The sequence below is a fragment of the Entelurus aequoreus genome, linkage group LG11 (assembly GCF_033978785.1).
Source record: "Entelurus aequoreus isolate RoL-2023_Sb linkage group LG11, RoL_Eaeq_v1.1, whole genome shotgun sequence".
In the NCBI taxonomy this organism is placed as follows: domain Eukaryota; kingdom Metazoa; phylum Chordata; class Actinopteri; order Syngnathiformes; family Syngnathidae; genus Entelurus; species Entelurus aequoreus.
The window spans coordinates 16698864-16719057 of NC_084741.1; the positions used below are offsets into that span (position 1 = coordinate 16698864).

The window sequence follows — 20194 nt, forward strand, 5'->3', positions numbered from 1 at the left end:
AGTTGTTTCTTAATTTAGGAGCTCTATTTGTTCTAGGACTGATCTTGAAAACCCTTATTTCATTTGTGCATGAAGATGGTAGTGAATTTAAATTTTGGTTTAAAGATTGTGTCCCCTATTAAACATTTGTTCAGCAATCTTGTTGCAGGGTTTGTTGGTCTTGGACAAGTCCTTGTGTTAAAATTATAGGCAGGTTTTTGCAGGTTCCATGGTGTAATGGTTAGCACTCTGGACTTTGAATCCAGGGATCCAAGTTCAAGTCTTGGTGGAACCAACAGACAGTAAGCAAATTGTTACGTACATTTGTATGGATCCCATGAGTGAGTGATGCCAATAAAAAATGATCATAATCAAGTCAAAAGTCACAAATGTAACAACAACTGTGTGTACGAGGGAAAAAGTTATTTTTGAAAAAAAGGACTTATAAACATAAGGGCTTGTCCGGGAATTGAATGCATAGTCCCTCACACACAATGTGAAAATCACACTATTAGACCAAAAAGCCCTGAAACAAAAAACATCTTTTAAAAACACACAATCTGAAAATGCACATTTAACACATATCCACATTTAATTCGCTCCCTTTCTCATGCAAAAAACATTAAATGGAGGTTATTTTGGACACTAATCACTCTAATGTTATAAGAAGGTTCCACCAAGACTTGAACTTGGATCACTGGATTCAGAGTCCAGAGTGCTAACCATTACACCATGGAACCTGTAATTTGTTCTAAATTATGGATTAAAGATTGTGGCCCCTATTGAAATCTCACATTTTATAATATTTGTTTGGCAATCTTTTTGCAGAGTTTGTTGGTCTTGGACAAGTCCTTGTGTTTAAATTATAATTCCTGTTTTCAGTCATGACTTTTCCCCTCGTACACACAGTCACAAGTCTTGTCTTTTTTTACTTTAGACTTGATTTAAACGTTTCCCTCTATTTTCCTGACAACTTACACTCAAGGGATCAATGACAATCTATCAAATTTAAGCAATACTGTGTACTGTAGGATCACATTGTTTTACATGTACATTTACAGGTTCCATGGTGTAATGGTTAGCACTCTGGACTCTGAATCCAGTGATCCAAGTTCAAGTCTTGGTGGAACCAACTTGCAGTAGCTTTTATGGATCCCTTGAGTGTGTGATGTCTGAAAAAATGGTCAAAATCAATTCTAAAGTCACAAATGTAAAGACAACTGTGTGAACAAAGGAACAAGTTGTGACTAAAAACAGGACTTATAAACATATAAGGAGCACAATTTTAAACTACACTACAACATTGTACTTTTAGGCAAAATTAAGATGCACTCATTTTTTCTTGCAAAGAACTTGCCAATGGAGGTCATACTGAACACTAATCACTCTAATGTGACAAGAAGGTTCCACCAAGACTTGAACTTGGATTCAGAGTCCAGAGTGCTAACCATTACACCATGGAACCTGTAAATGTACATGTAAAACAATGTGATCCTACAGTACACAGTACTTGATTGGATTTGATAGATTGTCATTGATCCCTTGAGTGTGTGCTGAAAACAGGACTTAAAGACTTCGGCGTTTGTCCAGGATTTCAACACAGGGCGTCTCTCACCTTGCGCGAGAATCCTATGAAGAGAACAAAAAGCCTTTCCAACAAAACTCATGCAATCTAAGATTTTAATAGGGGACTGAATTTAAATCTTGGTTACCTTATTGCACTTTTAACAAATATTTAGTTTCACTGACATTTTCATACATAGTTGAACTAAGAGTTACCAGCTCAGTCCTAGAACAAACTGTGGTCATACATTTAGGTAACACTGTTATTGATCCCTTGAGTGGTTGTTGTTTGAAAACATTGTGTGTTCGAGGAAGAAAGTTATGTTTAAAAATCGGACTGAAATACACGAGGGCTTGTCCGGGAATTGAACCCGGGACCTCTCGCACCCGAAGCGAGAATCATACGACTAGACCAACAAGCCCTGCATACATGTTTGCCCAACTAATCTCATGAAATGTGAAATTAGGGGACACGATCTGAAATTTTGTGTTAAACTTTTAACCAACATTTTAATTTACTACCATTTTCATTAAAAAATGTCAAACAAAATCTGTTATATCCAATCAAGTAATGTTTACTGCAGGATCATTTGGATGCATACAGAGGTTCTATGGTGTAACGGTTAGCACTCTGGACTTTGAATCCAGTGATCCAAGTTCAAGTCTTGGTGGAACCAAGTTGAAGTGAAAAATTGTTCAGTAATACCACTGTATTTCGTGTAATGTCTGAAAAAGTTTTCAAAATCAAGTCTAAAGTCACAAATGTAACGACAGCTGTGTGTACGAGGGAAATGTTTAATTGAATATAGCACCCGAAGTGAGAATCATACTACTAGACAAACAAGTCCTGTTAAATAATGTGGCAAAAATAAAATTAAATGTTTTAATAGATGACACTATTTGAAATTGTGCTTTTAACACATATTTTGATTGACTACCATTTTCATGCATAAATAAACTGAGGGTTTACGACTTTAGTCCTAGAACAAATAGAGCTCGTAAGTTGAGACACAACCGAATTAATTTCAGAGATTTTTATTGATCTCTTGAGTGTGTGATGTATGGACTATTAAGGGAAAAGTTTAAAATCAAGTTTAAAGTCACACATATAAAGACAACTGTGTGTAAAAGGGAAAAAGTTAGGAATAAAAACATGACTCATAAACATATAAGGGACACAATCTGAAAATGGACAATATCCTACTTTTCACAGAAATTTAATTTATTTGGATTTTTCATGTAACCACTAATCAAATGGAGGTCATACTAAACACTAATCACTCTAATGTTACAAGAAGGTTCCACCAAGACTTGAACTTGGATCACTGGATTCAGAGTCCAGAGTGCTAACCATTACACCATGGAACCTGTAAATGTACATGTAAAACAAATGTGATCCTACAGTACACAGTACATGATTTGATTTGATAGATTGTCATTGATCCCTTGAGTGTGTGATGTCTGAAAAAAGGAGATCAAAGTTTAAAATCAAATTAAGAGTAAAAAATGGATGTGTGTACGACGTAAAAAGTAGTGACTGAAAACAAGACTAAAAGACATTAACATTTGTCTAGGATTTGAACCCAGGGCTTGTTTCACCCTGCGTGAGAGTCCTATAATGAGAAGAACAAGCCATGGACCAAGACTTCCCAACTAAACTCATGAAATCTGAGATTTTAATAGGGGACTTCATCTAAATCTCGGTTCCCTTATTGCACTTTTAACACATATTTAGATTCACTGACATTTTCATACATAGATGAACTAAGGGTTACCAGCTCAGTCCTAGAACAAACTAGTCATAAATTTAGGTACCAATATATTTGATATCATATATTTTTATTGATCTCTTGAGTGTGTCATGTCTGCAAAAATGTTCAAATTCGAGTCTAAAGTGAAAAACGTAACAACAACAAAAAATGATGATTGACCTTATTAACGTAAGGGCTTGACCTGGAATTGAACCCAGGACCTCTCACACCCAAAGCGAGAATTACACGACTAGACCAGGGGTCTGCAACCCAACATGTTGAAAGAGCCATATTGGACCAAAAATACAAAAAACAAATCTGTCTGGAGCCGCAAAATGTTAAAAGCCTTATGTAAGTCTTATAATGAAGGCAACACATTAAGTAAGTGTCTCAGAGGGTAAAACTGCCAAAGGTATAGATGTGTGTACCCAAATTAGAGGAAAGGACAGGCTGTTTTCCTCTAACAGATTTATTACAATCTTTGCAAGCTGGGTAACGTTTGCTGTGGTCTGGAACAACATGGCACACATTTAGAAATGCAGCTAATATTACAGATAATGTGTCATGAGACATGCACATATAAATGAAATACACAGAGGACAAAAGTAAAGGAAATTAAATGAGCTCAAATAAAATGAAGTTCACAGTCAAAAGTAGAAAGACATATGACTATGTGTGTATGAGGTAAAAAGTAATGACTGAAAACAGGACTTAAAGACATAAAAGCTTGTACAGAATTTGAACCCAGACCATCTCTCACACCCTCAGCAAGAAGGGTACGACCAGGCTAAGAAATCCTGGAGCAAGACTTACCAACAAATGTTATGTAATGTGAGATTTGAATAGGGGACACAATCTGAAACTTGATTACCTTATTGCACTTTTAAACTTATTTAGATTCACTGACATTTTCATACATAGATGAACTAAGGGTTACCAGCTCAGTCCTAGAACAAACTGTGGTCATACATTTAGGTACCACTGTGTTTGATAAGTCACAAATGTAACAACAAATTGTGTGTACAAGAAAGATAAGTTGTGGCTAAAAATAGGTCTTACAAACATAAGGGCTTGTCCGGGAATTGAACCCGGGACCTCTCGCACCCTAAGCGAGAATCATACGACTAGACCAACAAGCCTTTAAGACATGACGGCAAACATCTTTTAAAAATGTTTTAATCTTTTAATAGGGGCCACAATCTGAAACTGCACTTTTAACACATATTTTATTTGACTACCATTTTCATGCATAAATAAACTGAGGGTTTACGACCTCAGTCCTAGAACAAATAGAGCTCGGAAATTGAGACACAACTGTATTTATTTCAGAGGTTTTTATTGATCTCTTGAGTGTGTGATGTATGGAATATTGATGTAAAAGTTTAAAGTCACAAATGTAAAGACAACTGTGTGTACGAGGGAAAGTTTGTGACTAAAAACAGGACTTATAAACATATAAGGATCACAATTTGAAACTGGACTACAACATTGTACTTTTAAGTCAAATTTAGACTCACTCCTTTTTTCATGTGAAAATATTCAAATGGAGGTCTTACTGATCACTAATCACTCTAATGTTACAAGATGGTTCCACCAAGACTTGAACTTGGATCACTGGATTCAGAGTCCAGAGTGCTAACCATTACACCATGGAACCTGTACAGCCACTAAAACCAACGATCCTGCAGTACACAGTACTTGATTGGATTTAATAGCTCGTTCATTGACACCTTGAGTGTAAGTTGTCTAGTAAATGGAGGGAAACGTTTAAATCAAGTCTAAAGTAAAAAAAGACAAGACTTGTGACTGTGTGTACGAGGGGAAAAGTCATGACTGAAAACAAGAATTATAAACCAAATTTCAGATTTACTGCATTTTTCTTACAATTTTTTTATTGAATGAAGAGCCCACGGATCACTCTAATGTTACAAGAAGGTTCCACCCAGACTTGAACTTGGATCACTGGATTCAGAGTCCAGAGTGCTAACCATTACACCATGGAACCTGTAAATGTACATGTAAAACAATGTGATCCTACAGTACACAGTACTTGATTGGATTTGATAGATTGTCATTGATCCCTTGAGTGTGTGATGTCTGAAAAAAGGAGATAAAAGTTGAAAATTGAGTTCACAGTCAAAAATGGAAAAAAAAAATATGACTTTGTGTGTACGAGGGAAAAAGTAATGACTGAAAACAGGACCTAAAGAACTAAGGGATTGTCGAGGATTTGAATCCAGGCACTCTCACATTCTGAGGGAAACTCAAAAGAAGACGCCAAAACGTCCTGATTGTCCTTGTGTTAAAATTATAATTCCTGTTTTCAGTCATGACTTTTCCCCTCCTACACACAGTCACAAGTCTTGTCTTTTTTTTTACTTTAGACTTGATTTAAACGTTTCCCTCCATTTTCCTGACAACTTACACTCAAAGTGTCAATGAAAATCTATTAAATTGCATCAATACTGTTTACTGTATGATCACATTGTTTTACATGTACATTTACAGGTTCCATGGTGTAATGGTTAGCACTCTGGACTCTGAATCCAGTGATCCAAGTTCAAGTCTTGGTGGAACCAACCTGCAATAATTTAAGTGACGCATTATTCAGTAATACAGCTGTAATTGATTTGATATGTTTTTATTGATCCTTGAGTGTGTGATGTCTGAAAAAATGGTCAAAATAAATTCTAAAGTCACAAATGTAATGACAATTTTGTGTACGAAGGAACAATTTGTGACTAAAAACATAAAAGGAGCACCATTTGAAACTGGACTACTGTACTTTTAGGCAAAATTAAGCTGCACTCATTTTTTCTTGCAAAAAACTTTCAAACGGAGGTCATACTGAACACTAGGCATGCTAATGTGACAAGAAGGTTCCACCAAGACTTGAACTTGGATCACTGGATTCAGAGTCCAGAGTGCTAACCATTACACCATGGAACCTGTAAATGTACATGTAAAACAATGTGATCCTACAGTACACAGTACTTGATTTGATTGATAGATTGTCATTGATGAGTGTGTGCTGAAAACAGGACTTAAAGACTTCGGCGTTTGTCCAGGATTTCAACACAGGGCGTCTCTCACTTTGCGGGAGAATCCTATGACGAGAACAAAAAGCCTTTCCAACAAAACTCATGCAATCTGACATTTTAATAGGGGACTGAACTTAAATCTTGGTTACCTTATTGCACTTTTAACACATATTTAGATTCACTGACATTTTCATACATAGATGAACTAAGGGTTACCAGCTCAGTCCTAGAACAAACTGTGGTCATACATTTAGGTAACACTGTTATTGATCCCTTGAGTGGTTGTTGTATGAAAATATTGTGTGTTCGAGGAAGAAAGTTATGTCCAGAAATTGGACTTCAATACACAAGGGCTTGTCCGGGAATTGAACCCGGGACCTCTCGCACCCAAAGCGAGAATCATACGACTAGACCAACAAGCCCTGCATTCAACTTTGCTTAACTAATCTCATGAAATGTGAAATTAGGTGACACGATCTGAAATTTTGTGTTAAACTTTTAACCAACATTTTAATTTACTACCATTTTCATTAAAACATGTCAAACAAAATCTGTTATATCCAATCAAGTAATGTTTACTGCTGGATAATTTGGATGTATATACAGGTTCCATGGTGTAATGGTTAGCACTCTGGACTCTGAATCCAGTGATCCAAGTTCAGTTCTTGGTGGAACCCACTTGCACTATTGAAGTGGTAAGTTGTTCAGTAATACCACTGTAATTACTTTGATAGATTTGTATGGATCCCTTAAATGTGTAATGTCTGAAAAAGTTTTCAAAATCAAGTCTAAAGTCACAAATGTAACAACAACTTTTATTACGAGGGAAATATTTGATTGAATATAACACCCGAAGTGAGAATCATACGACTAGACCAACAAGCCCTGTAAAATAATGTGGCAAACATAAAATTAAATGTTTCAATAGATGAAACTATTTCAAACTGCACTTTTAACACATATTTTGATTGACTACCATTTTCATGCATAAATAAACTGAGGGTTTACGACCTCAGTCCTAGAACAAATAGAGCTCGTAAGTTGAGACACAACTGTATTTATTTCAGAGATTTTTATTGATCTGAGTGTGTGATGTATGGAATATTAAGGGAAAAGTTTAACATCAAGTTTAAAAGTCACACATATAAAGACAACTGTGTGTATGAGGGAAACATGACTCATAAACATATCAGGGACACAATCTGAAAATGAACATTTTCCTACTTTTCACAGAAATTTAATTTATTTGCATTTTTCATGTAACCACTAATCAAACGGAGGTCATACTGAACACTAATCACTCTAATGTGACATGAAGGTTCCACCAAGACTTGAACTGGGATCACTGGATTCAGAGTCCAGAGTGCTAACCATTACACCATGGAACCTGTAAATGTACATGTAAAACAATGTGATCCTACAGTACACAGTACTTGATTTGATTTGATAGATTGTCATTGATCCCTTGAGTGTGTGATGTCTGAAAAAAGGAGATAAAGTTCAAAATGAAGTTCACAGTCAAAAATTTAACCTGCGGGAGAGTCGTCAGCTTGAAGCGTCCCTCTGTCTCGGACTCTCTCATTGTCATGTGACATGAGTGCATGTCTGTTATGATTTTGTTTACGAGTTTATCTTGCCTCTGATTGGCCCGTCTGTAATGTTTCAACCTAACCTTAGCCAATCATCATGGATTTTCTCCATATGTATGGATGTTCTCAATCATCCAGGTTATTGTATTTTCTCCGTACGTTCTCTCTCTCATCTTCTCTCTATGTAGCTTTGATGTAAGCTACCTCGCTACATGAGTCTAAAAGTAGCTAAGCTACAGGAAAAGATACTCGTAAAAAAATTGCTAAGTAACCGCTAAGCTACTGGAAAATGTAGTTGAGCTACATAGCTTAGCTACATGTAGCTTGTTACTGCCCATCACTGTATGTATATACAGTATATATGTTTATATATACCAAGCCCTGAAACACGATTTTTCAACAAATTTCATGAAATGTGAGGTTTCAATGGAGGACATAATCTGAAGTTCAGTTACCTTATTTCACTTTTAACACATATTTAGATTCACTGACATTTTCATACATAGATGAACTAAGGGTTACCAGCTCAGTCCTAGAACAAACTGTGGTCATACATTTAGGTACCACTGTTATTGATCCCTTGAGTGTGTGATGTTTGAATTTTTTTTTTAAATCAAGTCTAAAGTCACGCATGTACAACAACTGTGTGTACGAGGAAGAAAGTTATGATTAAAAATAGGACTTATAAACATGAGGGCTTGTCCGGGAATTGAACCCGGGACCTCTCGCACCCGAAGCGAGAATCATACGACTAGACCAACAAGCCCTGCATACATGCTTACCCAAATAATCTCATGAAATGGGAAATTAGGGGACACGATCTGACATGTTGTGGTAAACTTTTAACCAACATTTTAATTTACTACCATTTTCATGAAAAAATGTCAAACAAAATCTGTTATATCCAATCAAGTACTCTTTACTGCAGGATCATTTGGATTATACACAGGTTCCATGGTGTAATGGTTAGCACTCGGGACTTTGAATCCAGTGATCCAAGTTCAAGTCTTGGTGGAACCAACTTGCACTATTGAAGAGGCAAATTGTTCAGTAATGCCACTGTAGTTTATTTGGTAGATTTTTATGGATCCCTTAAATGTGTAATGTCTGAATTTTTTTTTCAAAATCAAGTCTAAAGTCACAAATGTAACAACAACTGTGTGTATGAGGGAAATATTTGATTGAATATAGCACCTGAAGTGAGAATCATACGACTAGACCAACAAGTCCTGTAAAATAATGTAGCAAACATCTTTAAAAAATAAAATGTTTTAATAGACGACACTGTTTGAAATTGTGCTTTTAACACATATTTTGATTGACTACCATTTTCATGCATAAATAAACTGAGGGTTTACGACCTCAGTCCTAGAACAAATAGAGCTCGTAAGTTGAGCCACAACTGTATTTTTTTCAGAGATCTTTATTGACCTCTTGAGTGTGTGATGTATGGAATATTAAGGGAAAGTTTAAAATCAAGTTTAAAATCACACATATAAAGACAACTGTGTGTATGAGGGAAAAAGTTAGGAATAAAAACATGACTCATAAACATCTAAGGAACACAATCTAAAAATGGACAAGAAACTATTTTTCACACCACTAATCAAATGGAGGTCCTACAGAACATGAATCACACTAATGTTACAAGAAGGTTCCACCAAGACTTGAACTTGGATCACTGGATTCAGAGTCCAGAGTGCTAACCATTACACCATGGAACCTGTAAATGTACATGTAAAAGAAAGTGATCCAACAGTAAACAGTATTGATGAAATTTGATTAGATCTCATTGATACCTTGAGTGTAAGTTGTCAGGAAAATGGAGGGAAACGTTTAAATCAAGTCTAAAGTAAAAAAAGACAAGACTTGTGACTGTGTGTACGAGGGGAAAAGTCATGACTGAAAACAGGAATTTTAAACACAAGTGCTCGTCCAAGTTCAACAAACCCTGCAACATGATTACCCAACAAATCTCATCCAATGTGAGATTTTAATAGGAGACACAATCTGAAATTTTGTCACACTTTTAACCAACATGTTTAAATGCCCTTTGATTAATTCATTTATGAAAAAGGCAGTGAATCTAAATTTGGGTTAAAAGTGCAAAGTTTTACCCCAGTTTCAGATTGTGTCCCCTATATGTTCATAAGTCCTGTTTTCAATCATGGATCTGTCCCTTGTACACACACTTGTTGTTACATTTGTGACTTTAGACTTGGTTTTGAACTTTTATTTCACTTTTCCAGAGGGCACATAATCAAGGGATCAATGAAAATCTACAAAATCAAATACAGTTGTTTCTTAATTTAGGAGCTCTATTTGTTCTAGGACTGATCTTGTAAACCCTTATTTCATTTGTGCATGAAGATGGTAGTGAATTTAAATTTTGGTTTAAAGATTGTGTCCCCTATTAAACATTTGTTCAGCAATCCTGGTGCAGGGTTTGTTGGTCTTGGACAAGTCCTTGTGTTAAAATTATAAGCTGGTTTTTGCTGGTTCCATGGTGTAATGGTTAGCACTCTGGACTTTGCATCCAGGGATCCAAGTTCAAGTCTTGGTGGAACCAACAGACAGTAAGCAAATTGTTACGTACATTTGTATGGATCCCATGAGTGAGTGATGCCAATAAAAAATGATCATAATCAAGTCAAAAGTCACAAATGTAACAACAACTGTGTGTACGCGGGAAAAAGTTATTATTGAAAAAAAAGGACTTATAAACATAAGAGCTTGTCCGGGAAGGTTCTATGGTGTAACGGTTAGCACTCTGGACTTTGAATCCAGTGATCCAAGTTCAAGTCTTGGTGGAACCAACTTGCAGTGTTGAAGTGGAAAATTGTTCAGTAATACCACTGTATTTTGTTTGATAGATTTTTGTGGATCCCTTAAATGTGTAATGTCTGAAAAAGTTTTCAAAATCAAGTCTAAAGTCACAAATGTAACGACAACTGTGTGTACGAGGGACATATTTGATTGAATATAGCACCCGAAGTGAGAATCATACTACTAGGCAAACAAGTCCTGTAAAATAATGTGGCAAAAATAAAATTAAATGTTTTAATAGATGACACTATTTGAAATTGTGCTTTTAACACATATTTTGATTGACTACCATTTTCATGCATAAATAAACTGAGGGTTTACGACTTTAGTCCTAGAACAAATAGAGCTCGTAAGTTGAGACACAACTGAATTAATTTCAGAGATTTTTATTGATCTCTTGAGTGTGTGATGTATGGACTATTAAGGGAAAAGTTTAAAATCAAGTTTAAAGTCACACATATAAAGACAACCGTGTGTAAAAGGGAAAAAGTTAGGAATAAAAACATGACTCATAAACATATAAGGGACACAATCTGAAAATGGACAATATCCTACTTTTCACAGAAATTTAATTTAGTCAGTCAAAAAAGTCCTCCCATTTTCCATTTGTGTTGTATGAGGCAGCCTTCAAAGATTTCTTTATTAAATAAAAATTATATATTTTTCTATTTATTTTAGTTCCTTTTTGCCAACTAGAATTTCTTATTAGAGGTTTACAAACTAATAATTTAGTAGTTCCATAATTAATTATTTGTTTCCATCTTTTCCCAATTACTCCAGTTAGTTGATGAAATGAAAATCTTGAGCAAGCATCACCATACATAGCTCTAAATTCATCATACTTCATAATTTTACCATTCTCATTGATAATATCATTGACAAAAATGATTCCTCTTACAAACATATTTTTCCAAAAGAAAGGCTTTCCATCTATTACAATATTAGAGTTCATCCATATTAACTGCTGCAAAATATCGTCTCTTTTTTCTGGCACATAAAATTGAAAACACCACTATGAGTGGATTGTTTCCTTTATGAACCCCGCCATGTTTCCCAGCAGACTCTCTGGGAGGGGATCACTTGTAAAATTTCTTTTGATACAGTACATGTTTTTTGTCCAACAGGACATTTGTGTACCACTCAATGTTTAAATACATCTTTGGAACAATTGATGCTTTTAAAGACAGACACATAGCTTCAAGGTTGAGAAGTTCCGGCCCCCATATTCATACTCTTTGTACAAAATCTTTCTTTTAATCTTTTCTGGTTTGCCGTTCCAGACAAAATCGAAGACCCTCCGCTCATAAATCTTAAAAAAGTTTTGTGATGGAGCTGGTAATGACAAAAACAAATAAATAAATTGAGGAATAATTAACGAGTTGGCAATAGACATTTTACCATACAAGTTTAGAGATTTCCCTTTCCATAATTGCATAATTTTGTCCAGCTTTCTTAGTCGATTATCGTAATTTACTGAGCCTAGATCTTCCAGATTTTCTGGGACAACAACACCAAGTATGTTAACTGGTCTATCTGTCCAAAAAAACAGGCACTTTGCATTCCATTCGAAAGGACGGTCCCTTTAGATTTCCGATCCTTAACATTTTACATTTATCATAATTAAGCTTAAGGCCAGATTGCTGTGAAAATATGTCCAAAAGATTAAGAAGGTTCCGCAAACAATGAGGAAAAATCTTATCTTTGTGAATCAGCCTTTTCTGACATGAACTTCATCAAGAACAAACACAGAACACGCCTCACTGATGCACATCTGCAAGACTCACTCAGAGTTGCAGTGTCAAGTTACACACCAGAGTACAACACACTAGTTAACAGCATGCAATGCCAGGCTTCCCACTAACTGACAAAGAAACAGATAACAGATTTGGTGTCCAGTTCAAAGTGTGACATGATTTAAAAATGTGAGAGTTTACTTTTGTATTTTACATGAGTTATTATTTGTACAAACATGGTGCAAAGTAATTCATGATTTGTTAAAAAAAATGTTAGTGGCTAGCTAGTTAAAATGGGATATTGTGATTTCACAAGACTTTGAAGTGATCATTTGAAAATGTTCAATTTGAAAAATGTGCACTTAGAGAAAATATAAAAATAAAGTGTTGCATATTGATATTGATCTGTTTCTATATATATTTCTTGTGAGAAATCATTAAGATGATCAGTGTTTCCACAAAGATAAATATCATTAATTATTAATAATAACAGAGTTAAAGGTAAATTGAGCAAATTGGCTACTTCTGGCAATTTATTTAAGTGTGTATCTAACTGGTAGCCCTTCGCAGTAATCAGTACCCAAGAAGTAGCCCTTGGTTTCAAAAAGGTTGGTGACCCCTGAAGTAAGGGTTACCAGCTCAGTCGTAGAACAAACTAGTCATAAATTTAGGTACCAATATATTTGATATCATATATTTTTATTGATCTCTTGAGTGTGTCATGTCTGCAAAAATGTTCAAATTCGAGTCTAAAGTGAAAAACGTAACAACAAAAAAAAATGATGATTGACCTTATTATTGTAAGGGCTTGACCTGGAATTGAACCCAGGACCTCTCACACCCAAAGCGAGAATTACGCGACTAGACCAGGGGTCTGCAACCCAACATGTTGAAAGAGCCATATTGGACCAAAAATACAAAAAACAAATCTGTCTGGAGCCGCAAAATGTTAAAAGCCTTATGTAAGTCTTATAATGAAGGCAACACATTAAGTAAGTGTCTCAGAGGGTAAAACTGCCAAAGGTATAGATGTGTGTACCCAAATTAGAGGAAAGGACAGGCTGTTTTCCTCTTACGGATTTATTACAATCTTTGCAAGCTGGGTAACGTTTGCTGTGGTCTGGAACAACATGGCACACATTTAGAAATGCAGCTAATATTACAGATAATGTGTCATGAGACATGCACATATAAATGAAATACACAGAGGACAAAAGTAAAGGAAATTAAATGAGCTCAAATAAAATGAAGTTCACAGTCAAAAGTAGAAAGAAATATGACTATGTGTGTACGAGGTAAAAAATAATGACTGAAAACAGGACTTAAAGACATAAAAGCTTGTACAGAATTTGAACCCAGACCATCTCTCACACCCTCAGCAAGAAGGGTACGACCAGGCTAAGAAATCCTGGAGCAAGACTTACCAACAAATGTTATGTAATGTGAGATTTGAATAGGGGACACAATCTGAAACTTGATTACCTTATTGCACTTTTAAACTTATTTAGATTCACTGACATTTTCATACATAGATGAACTAAGGGTTACCAGCTCAATCCTAGAACGAACTGTGGTCATACATTTAGGTAACACTGTATTTGATAAGTCACGAATGTAACAACAATTGTGTGTACAAGAAAGACAAGTTGTGATTAAAAATAGGACTTACAAACATAAGGGCTTGTCCGGGAATTGAACCCGGGACCTCTCGCACCCTAAGCGAGAATCATACGACTAGACCAACAAGCCTTTAAGACATGACGGCAAACATCTTTTAAAAATGTTTTAATCTTTTAATAGGGGCCACAATCTGAAACTGCACTTTTAACACATATTTTATTTGACTACCATTTTCATGCATAAATAAACTGAGGGTTTACGACCTCAGTCCTAGAACAAATAGAGCTCGTAAGTTGAGACACAACTGTATTTATTTCAGAGGTTTTTATTGATCTCTTGAGTGTGTGATGTATGGAATATTGATGTAAAAGTTTAAAGTCACAAATGTAAAGACAACTTGTGTGTCGAGGGAAAGTTTGTGACTAAAAACAGGACTTATAAACATATAAGGATCACAATTTGAAACTGGACTACAACATTGTACTTTTAAGTCAAATTTAGACTCACTCCTTTTTTCATGTGAAAATATTCAAATGGAGGTCTTACTGATCACTAATCACTCTAATGTTACAAGAAGGTTCCACCAAGACTTGGATCACTGGATTCAGAGTCCAGAGTGCTAACCATTACACCATGGAACCTGTAAATGTACATGTAAAACAATGTGATCCTACAGTACATAGTATTTGATTGGATTTGATAGATTGTCATTGATCCCTTGAGTGTGTGATGTCTGAAAAAAGGAGATAAAAGTTGAAAATTGAGTTCACAGTCAAAAATGGAAAAAAAAAACATGACTTTGTGTGTACGAGGGAAAAAGTAATGACTGAAAACAGGACCTAAAGAACTAAGGGATTGTCGAGGATTTGAATCCAGGCACTCTCACATTCTAAGGGAAACTCAAAAGAAGACGCCAAAACGTCCTGATTGTCCTTGTGTTAAAATTATAAATTCTGTTTTCAGTCATGACTTTTCCCCTCGTACACACAGTCACAAGTCTTGTCTTTTTTTTTACTTTAGACTTGATTTAAACGTTTCCCTCCATTTTCCTGACAACTTACACTCAAGGTGTCGATGAAAATCTATTAAATTTCATCAATACTGTTTACTGTAGGATCACATTGTTTTACATGTACATTTACAGGTTCCATGGTGTAATGGTTAGCACTCTGGATTCTGAATCCAGTGATCCAAGTTCAAGTCTTGGTGGAACCAACCTGCAATAATTTAAGTGACGCATTATTCAGTAATACAGCTGTAATTGATTTGATATGTTTTTATTGATCCTTGAGTGTGTGATGTCTGAAAAAATGGTCAAAATAAATTCTAAAGTCACAAATGTAATGACAATTTTGTGTACGAAGGAACAATTTGTGACTAAAAACATAAAAGGAGCACCATTTGAAACTGGACTACTGTACTTATAGGCAAAATTAAGCTGCACTCATTTTTTCTTGCAAAAAACTTTCAAAGGGAGGTCATACTGAACACTAATCACTCTAATGTTACAAGAAGGTTCCACCAAGACTTGAACTTGGATCACTGGATTCAGAGTCCAGAGTCCTAACCATTACACCATGGAACCTGTAAATGTACATGTAAAACAATGTGATCCTACAGTACACAGTACTTGATTTGATTGATAGATTGTCATTGATGAGTGTGTGCTGAAAACAGGACTTAAAGACTTCGGCGTTTGTCCAGGATTTCAACACAGGGCGTCTCTCACTTTGCGGGAGAATCCTATGACGAGAACAAAAAGCCTTTCCAACAAAACTCATGCAATCTGACATTTTAATAGGGGACTGAACTTAAATCTTGGTTACCTTATTGCACTTTTAACACATATTTAGACTCCCTGACATTTTCATACATAGATGAACTAAGAGTTACCAGCTCAGTCGTAGAACAAACTGTGGTCATACATTTAGGTACCACTGTGTTTGATCCCTTGAGTGGTTGTTGTTTGAAAACATTGTGTGTTCGAGGAAGAAAGTTATGTCCAGAAATTGGACTTCAATACACAAGGGCTTGTCCGGGAATTGAACCCGGGACCTCTCGCACCCAAAGCGAGAATCATACGACTAGACCAACAAGCCCTGCATCAGCATTGCTTAACTAATCTCATGAAATGTGAAATTAGGGGACACGATCTGAAATTTTGTGTTAAACTTTTAACCAACATTTTAATTTACTACCATTTTCATTAAAAAATGTCAAACAAAATCTGTTATATCCAATCAAGTAATGTTTACTGCAGGATCATTTGGATGCATACAGAGGTTCCATGGTGTAACGGTTAGCACTCTGGACTTTGAATCCAGTGATCCAAGTTCAAGTCTTGGTGGAACCAACTTGCAGTGTTGAAGTGGTAAGTTCTTCAGTAATACCACTGCAATTTGTTTGATAGATTTTTGTGGATCCCTTAAATGTGTAATGTCTGAAAAAGTTTTCAAAATCAAGTCCAAAGTCACAAATGTAACGACAGCTGTGTGTACGAGGGAAATATTTGATTGAATATAGCACCCGAAGTGAGAATCATACTACTAGGCAAACAAGTCCTGTAAAATAATGTGGCAAAAATAAAATTAAATGTTTTAATAGATGACACTAATTGAAACTGTATTTTTAACACATATTTGGATTGACTACCATTTCATGCATAAATAAACTGAGGGTATACGACCTCAGTCCTAGAACAAATAGAGCTCGTAAGTTGAGACACAAGTGTATTTATTTCAGAGGTTTTTATTGATCTCTTGAGTGTTTGATGTATGGAATATTAAGGGAAAAGTTTAACATCGAGTTCAAAAGTCAGACATATAAAGACAACTGTGTGTAGAGGGAAAAAGTTATGAAAAAAAAATGACTCATAAACATATAAGGGACACAATTTGAAAATGGACAATATCCTACTTTTCACAGAAATGTAATTTATTTGCATTTTCATGTAACCACTAATCAAATGGAGGTCATACTGAACACTAATCACTCTAATGTGACATGAAGGTTCCACCAAGACTTGAACTTGGATCACTGGATTCAGACTCCAGAGTGCTAACCATTACACCATGGAACCTGTAAATGTACATGTAAAACAATGTGATCCTACAGTACACAGTACTTGATTTGATTTGATAGATTGTCATTGATTCCTTGAGTGTGTGATGTCTGAAAACAGAACTTAAAGACTTCGGCGTTTGTCCAGGATTTCAAGACAGGGCGTCTCTCACCTTGTGCGAGAATCCTATGACGAGAACAAAAAGCCTTTCCAACAAAACTCATGCAATCTGGCATTTTAATAGGGGACTGAATTTAAATCTTGGTTACCTTATTGCACTTTTAACACATATTTAGATTCACTGACATTTTCATACATAGATGAATTAAGGGTTACTAGCTCAGTCCTAGAACAAACTGTGGTCATACATTTAGGTAACACTGTTATTGATCCCTTGAGTGGTTGTTGTTTGAAAACATTGTTAAAATCAAGTCTAAAGTCACAAATGTAACGACAACTGTGTGTACGAGGAATAAAGTTGTGATTACAAATTTGACTTACAGTTTTTTTCCATCGCTAACAAGCGCTTACCTATATTTAAAATACTTTTACTAAACTCTTAACACAGACTTACACCTACAAAACACAATTGGCCAAATATATCATTTTTTTCTCAAAAGCACATTTTGTTAACTATATACTAACTATTCATTTCAAAATAGAAGACATCTTTCTCTGCACACATTACAGTAATAACGTAAAGGTTTATCCGGGAATTGAACCCTGGACCTCTCGCACCCGAAGCGAGAATCATACGACTAGATCAACAAGCCCTGCATACATGCTTGCCCAACTAATCTCATGAAATGTGAAATTAGGGAACACGATCTGAAATTTTGTGGTAAACTTTTAACCAACATTTTAATTTACTACCATTTTCATGAAAATATGTCAAACAAAATCTGTTATATCCAATCAAGTACTCTTTACTTCAGGATACTTTGGATTATATACAGGTTCCATGGTGTAATGGTTAGCACTCTGGACTTTGAATCCAGTGATCCAAGTTCAAGTCTTGGTGGAACCAACTTGCACTATTGAAGAGGCAAATTGATTAGTACTACCACTGTAATTCCTTTGGTAGATTTTTATGGATCCCTTAAATGTGATGCCTGAAAGATTTTTCAAACTCAAGTCTAAAGTCACAAATGTAACAACTGTGTGTACGAGGGAAATATTTGATTGAATATAGCACCCGAAGTGAGAATCATACGACTAGACCAACAAGCTCTGTAAAATAATGTGGCAAACATCTTTAAAAAATACAATATTTTAATAGATGACACTATTTGAAATTGTGCTTTTAACACATATTTTGATTGACTACCATTGTCATGCATAAATAAACTGAGGGTTTATGACCTCAGTCCTAGAACAAATAGAGCTCGTAAGTTGAGACACAACTGAATTTATTTCAGAGATTTTTATTGATCTCTTGAGTGTGTGATGTATGGAATATTAAGGGAAACGTTTAAAATCAAGTTTAAAATCACACATAAAAAGACAACTGTGTGTAAAAGGGAAAAAGTTAGGAATAAAAACATGACTCATAAACATATAAGGGACACAATCTGAAAATGGACAAGAAACTATTTTTCACAGAAATGTAATTTAATTGCATTCTTCATGTAACCACTAATCAAATGAAGGTCATACTGAACACTAACCACTCTAATGTTACAAGAAAGTTCCACCAAGACTTGAACTTGGATCACTGGATTCAGAGTCCAGAGTGCTAACCATTACACCATGGAACCTGCAAATGTACATGTAAAAGAAAGTGATCCAACAGTAAACAGTATTGATGAAATTTGATTAGATCTCATTGATACCTTGAGTGTAAGTTGTCAGGAAAATGGAGGGAAACGTTTAAATCAAGTGTAAAGTAAAAAAAGACAAGACTTGTGACTGTGTGTACGAGGGGAAAAGTCATGACTGAAAACAGGAATTATAAACACAAGTGCTCGTCCAAGTTCAACAAACCCTGCAACATGATTACCCAACAAATCTCATAAAGTGTAAGATTTTATAGGAGACACAATCTGAAATTTTGTCACACTTTTAACCAACATGTTTAAATGCCCTTTGATTAATTCATTTATGAAAAAGGCAGTGAATCTAAATTTGGGTTAAAAGTGCAAAGTTTTACCCGAGTTTCAGATTGTGTCCCCTATATGTTCATAAGTCCTGTTTTCAATCATGGATCTGTCCCTCGTACACACACTTGTTGTTACATTTGTGACTTTAGACTTGGTTTTAAACTTTCCTCTCACTTTTCCAGAGGGCACATAATCAAGGGATCAATGAAAATCTACAAAATCAAATACAGTTGTTTCTTAATTTACAAGCTCTATTTGTTCTAGGACTGATCTTGTAAACCCTTATTTCATTTGTGCATGAAGATGGTAGTGAATTTAAATTTTGGTTTAAAGATTGTGCCCCCTATTAGTATCTCACATTTTGTAAGATTTGTTCGGCGATCCTGTTGCAGGGTTTGTTGGTCTTGGACAAGTCCTTGTGTTAAAATTATTTACTGATTTTTGCTTTTTCCATGGTGTAATGGTTAGAACTCTGGACTTTGAATCCAGAGATCCAAGTTCAAGTCTTGGTGGAACCAACAGACAGTAAGCAAATTGTTACCTATATTTTTATGGATCCCATGAATGAGTGATGCCAATAAAAAATTATCAGAATCAAGTCTAAAGTCACAAATGTAACAACAACTGTGTGTACGAGGGAAAAAGTTATTATTGAAAAAAAGGACTTATAAACATAAGAGCTTGTCCGGGAATTGAATCCAGGGTCCCTCACACAATGTGAGAATCACACTATTAGACCAAAAAGCCCTGAAAAACAAAGTGCCAAAAATCTTAAAAACAAAAAACAAAAAACATCTTTTAAAAAGACACAATCTGAATAGCACTTCTAACACATATCCACATTTAATTCGCTCCCTTTTTCATGCAAAACATATTAAATGGAAGCTATTTTGGACATTAATCACTCTACTGTTACAAGAAGGTTCCACCAA

At 35.3% G+C, this 20194-nt stretch overlaps 21 non-coding genes across 21 annotated transcripts; 10 read left to right on the plus strand and 11 right to left on the minus strand.

Moving 5' to 3' along the window:
* The first annotated feature begins 202 nt into the window (after positions 1-202).
* Positions 203-274, plus strand: trnaq-uug (transfer RNA glutamine (anticodon UUG)). Its single transcript has one exon. It is a non-coding gene; the product is annotated as a tRNA-Gln (tRNA).
* A 373-nt stretch (positions 275-647) lies between these two features.
* trnaq-cug (transfer RNA glutamine (anticodon CUG)) lies at positions 648-719 on the minus strand. Its single transcript has one exon. It is a non-coding gene; the product is annotated as a tRNA-Gln (tRNA).
* A 320-nt stretch (positions 720-1039) lies between these two features.
* trnaq-cug (transfer RNA glutamine (anticodon CUG)) lies at positions 1040-1111 on the plus strand. The gene has a single exon. It is a non-coding gene; the product is annotated as a tRNA-Gln (tRNA).
* A 781-nt stretch (positions 1112-1892) lies between these two features.
* trnap-cgg (transfer RNA proline (anticodon CGG)) lies at positions 1893-1964 on the minus strand. The gene has a single exon. It is a non-coding gene; the product is annotated as a tRNA-Pro (tRNA).
* A 183-nt stretch (positions 1965-2147) lies between these two features.
* trnaq-uug (transfer RNA glutamine (anticodon UUG)) lies at positions 2148-2219 on the plus strand. The gene has a single exon. It is a non-coding gene; the product is annotated as a tRNA-Gln (tRNA).
* Positions 2220-2838: 619 nt separating this feature from the next.
* trnaq-cug (transfer RNA glutamine (anticodon CUG)) lies at positions 2839-2910 on the minus strand. The gene has a single exon. It is a non-coding gene; the product is annotated as a tRNA-Gln (tRNA).
* Positions 2911-4360: 1450 nt separating this feature from the next.
* trnap-agg (transfer RNA proline (anticodon AGG)) lies at positions 4361-4432 on the minus strand. Its single transcript has one exon. It is a non-coding gene; the product is annotated as a tRNA-Pro (tRNA).
* Positions 4433-4878: 446 nt separating this feature from the next.
* Positions 4879-4950, minus strand: trnaq-cug (transfer RNA glutamine (anticodon CUG)). Its single transcript has one exon. It is a non-coding gene; the product is annotated as a tRNA-Gln (tRNA).
* An 850-nt stretch (positions 4951-5800) lies between these two features.
* Positions 5801-5872, plus strand: trnaq-cug (transfer RNA glutamine (anticodon CUG)). Its single transcript has one exon. It is a non-coding gene; the product is annotated as a tRNA-Gln (tRNA).
* A 298-nt stretch (positions 5873-6170) lies between these two features.
* On the minus strand, positions 6171-6242 carry trnaq-cug (transfer RNA glutamine (anticodon CUG)). The gene has a single exon. It is a non-coding gene; the product is annotated as a tRNA-Gln (tRNA).
* Positions 6243-6684: 442 nt separating this feature from the next.
* trnap-ugg (transfer RNA proline (anticodon UGG)) lies at positions 6685-6756 on the minus strand. Its single transcript has one exon. It is a non-coding gene; the product is annotated as a tRNA-Pro (tRNA).
* A 1861-nt stretch (positions 6757-8617) lies between these two features.
* Positions 8618-8689, minus strand: trnap-cgg (transfer RNA proline (anticodon CGG)). Its single transcript has one exon. It is a non-coding gene; the product is annotated as a tRNA-Pro (tRNA).
* A 182-nt stretch (positions 8690-8871) lies between these two features.
* On the plus strand, positions 8872-8943 carry trnaq-uug (transfer RNA glutamine (anticodon UUG)). Its single transcript has one exon. It is a non-coding gene; the product is annotated as a tRNA-Gln (tRNA).
* A 632-nt stretch (positions 8944-9575) lies between these two features.
* Positions 9576-9647, minus strand: trnaq-cug (transfer RNA glutamine (anticodon CUG)). Its single transcript has one exon. It is a non-coding gene; the product is annotated as a tRNA-Gln (tRNA).
* A 773-nt stretch (positions 9648-10420) lies between these two features.
* On the plus strand, positions 10421-10492 carry trnaq-uug (transfer RNA glutamine (anticodon UUG)). Its single transcript has one exon. It is a non-coding gene; the product is annotated as a tRNA-Gln (tRNA).
* Positions 10493-10667: 175 nt separating this feature from the next.
* Positions 10668-10739, plus strand: trnaq-uug (transfer RNA glutamine (anticodon UUG)). The gene has a single exon. It is a non-coding gene; the product is annotated as a tRNA-Gln (tRNA).
* A 3420-nt stretch (positions 10740-14159) lies between these two features.
* On the minus strand, positions 14160-14231 carry trnap-agg (transfer RNA proline (anticodon AGG)). The gene has a single exon. It is a non-coding gene; the product is annotated as a tRNA-Pro (tRNA).
* Positions 14232-15245: 1014 nt separating this feature from the next.
* Positions 15246-15317, plus strand: trnaq-cug (transfer RNA glutamine (anticodon CUG)). The gene has a single exon. It is a non-coding gene; the product is annotated as a tRNA-Gln (tRNA).
* Positions 15318-16129: 812 nt separating this feature from the next.
* Positions 16130-16201, minus strand: trnap-ugg (transfer RNA proline (anticodon UGG)). Its single transcript has one exon. It is a non-coding gene; the product is annotated as a tRNA-Pro (tRNA).
* A 182-nt stretch (positions 16202-16383) lies between these two features.
* Positions 16384-16455, plus strand: trnaq-uug (transfer RNA glutamine (anticodon UUG)). The gene has a single exon. It is a non-coding gene; the product is annotated as a tRNA-Gln (tRNA).
* Positions 16456-18118: 1663 nt separating this feature from the next.
* On the plus strand, positions 18119-18190 carry trnaq-uug (transfer RNA glutamine (anticodon UUG)). The gene has a single exon. It is a non-coding gene; the product is annotated as a tRNA-Gln (tRNA).
* The last annotated feature ends 2004 nt before the right edge of the window (positions 18191-20194 follow it).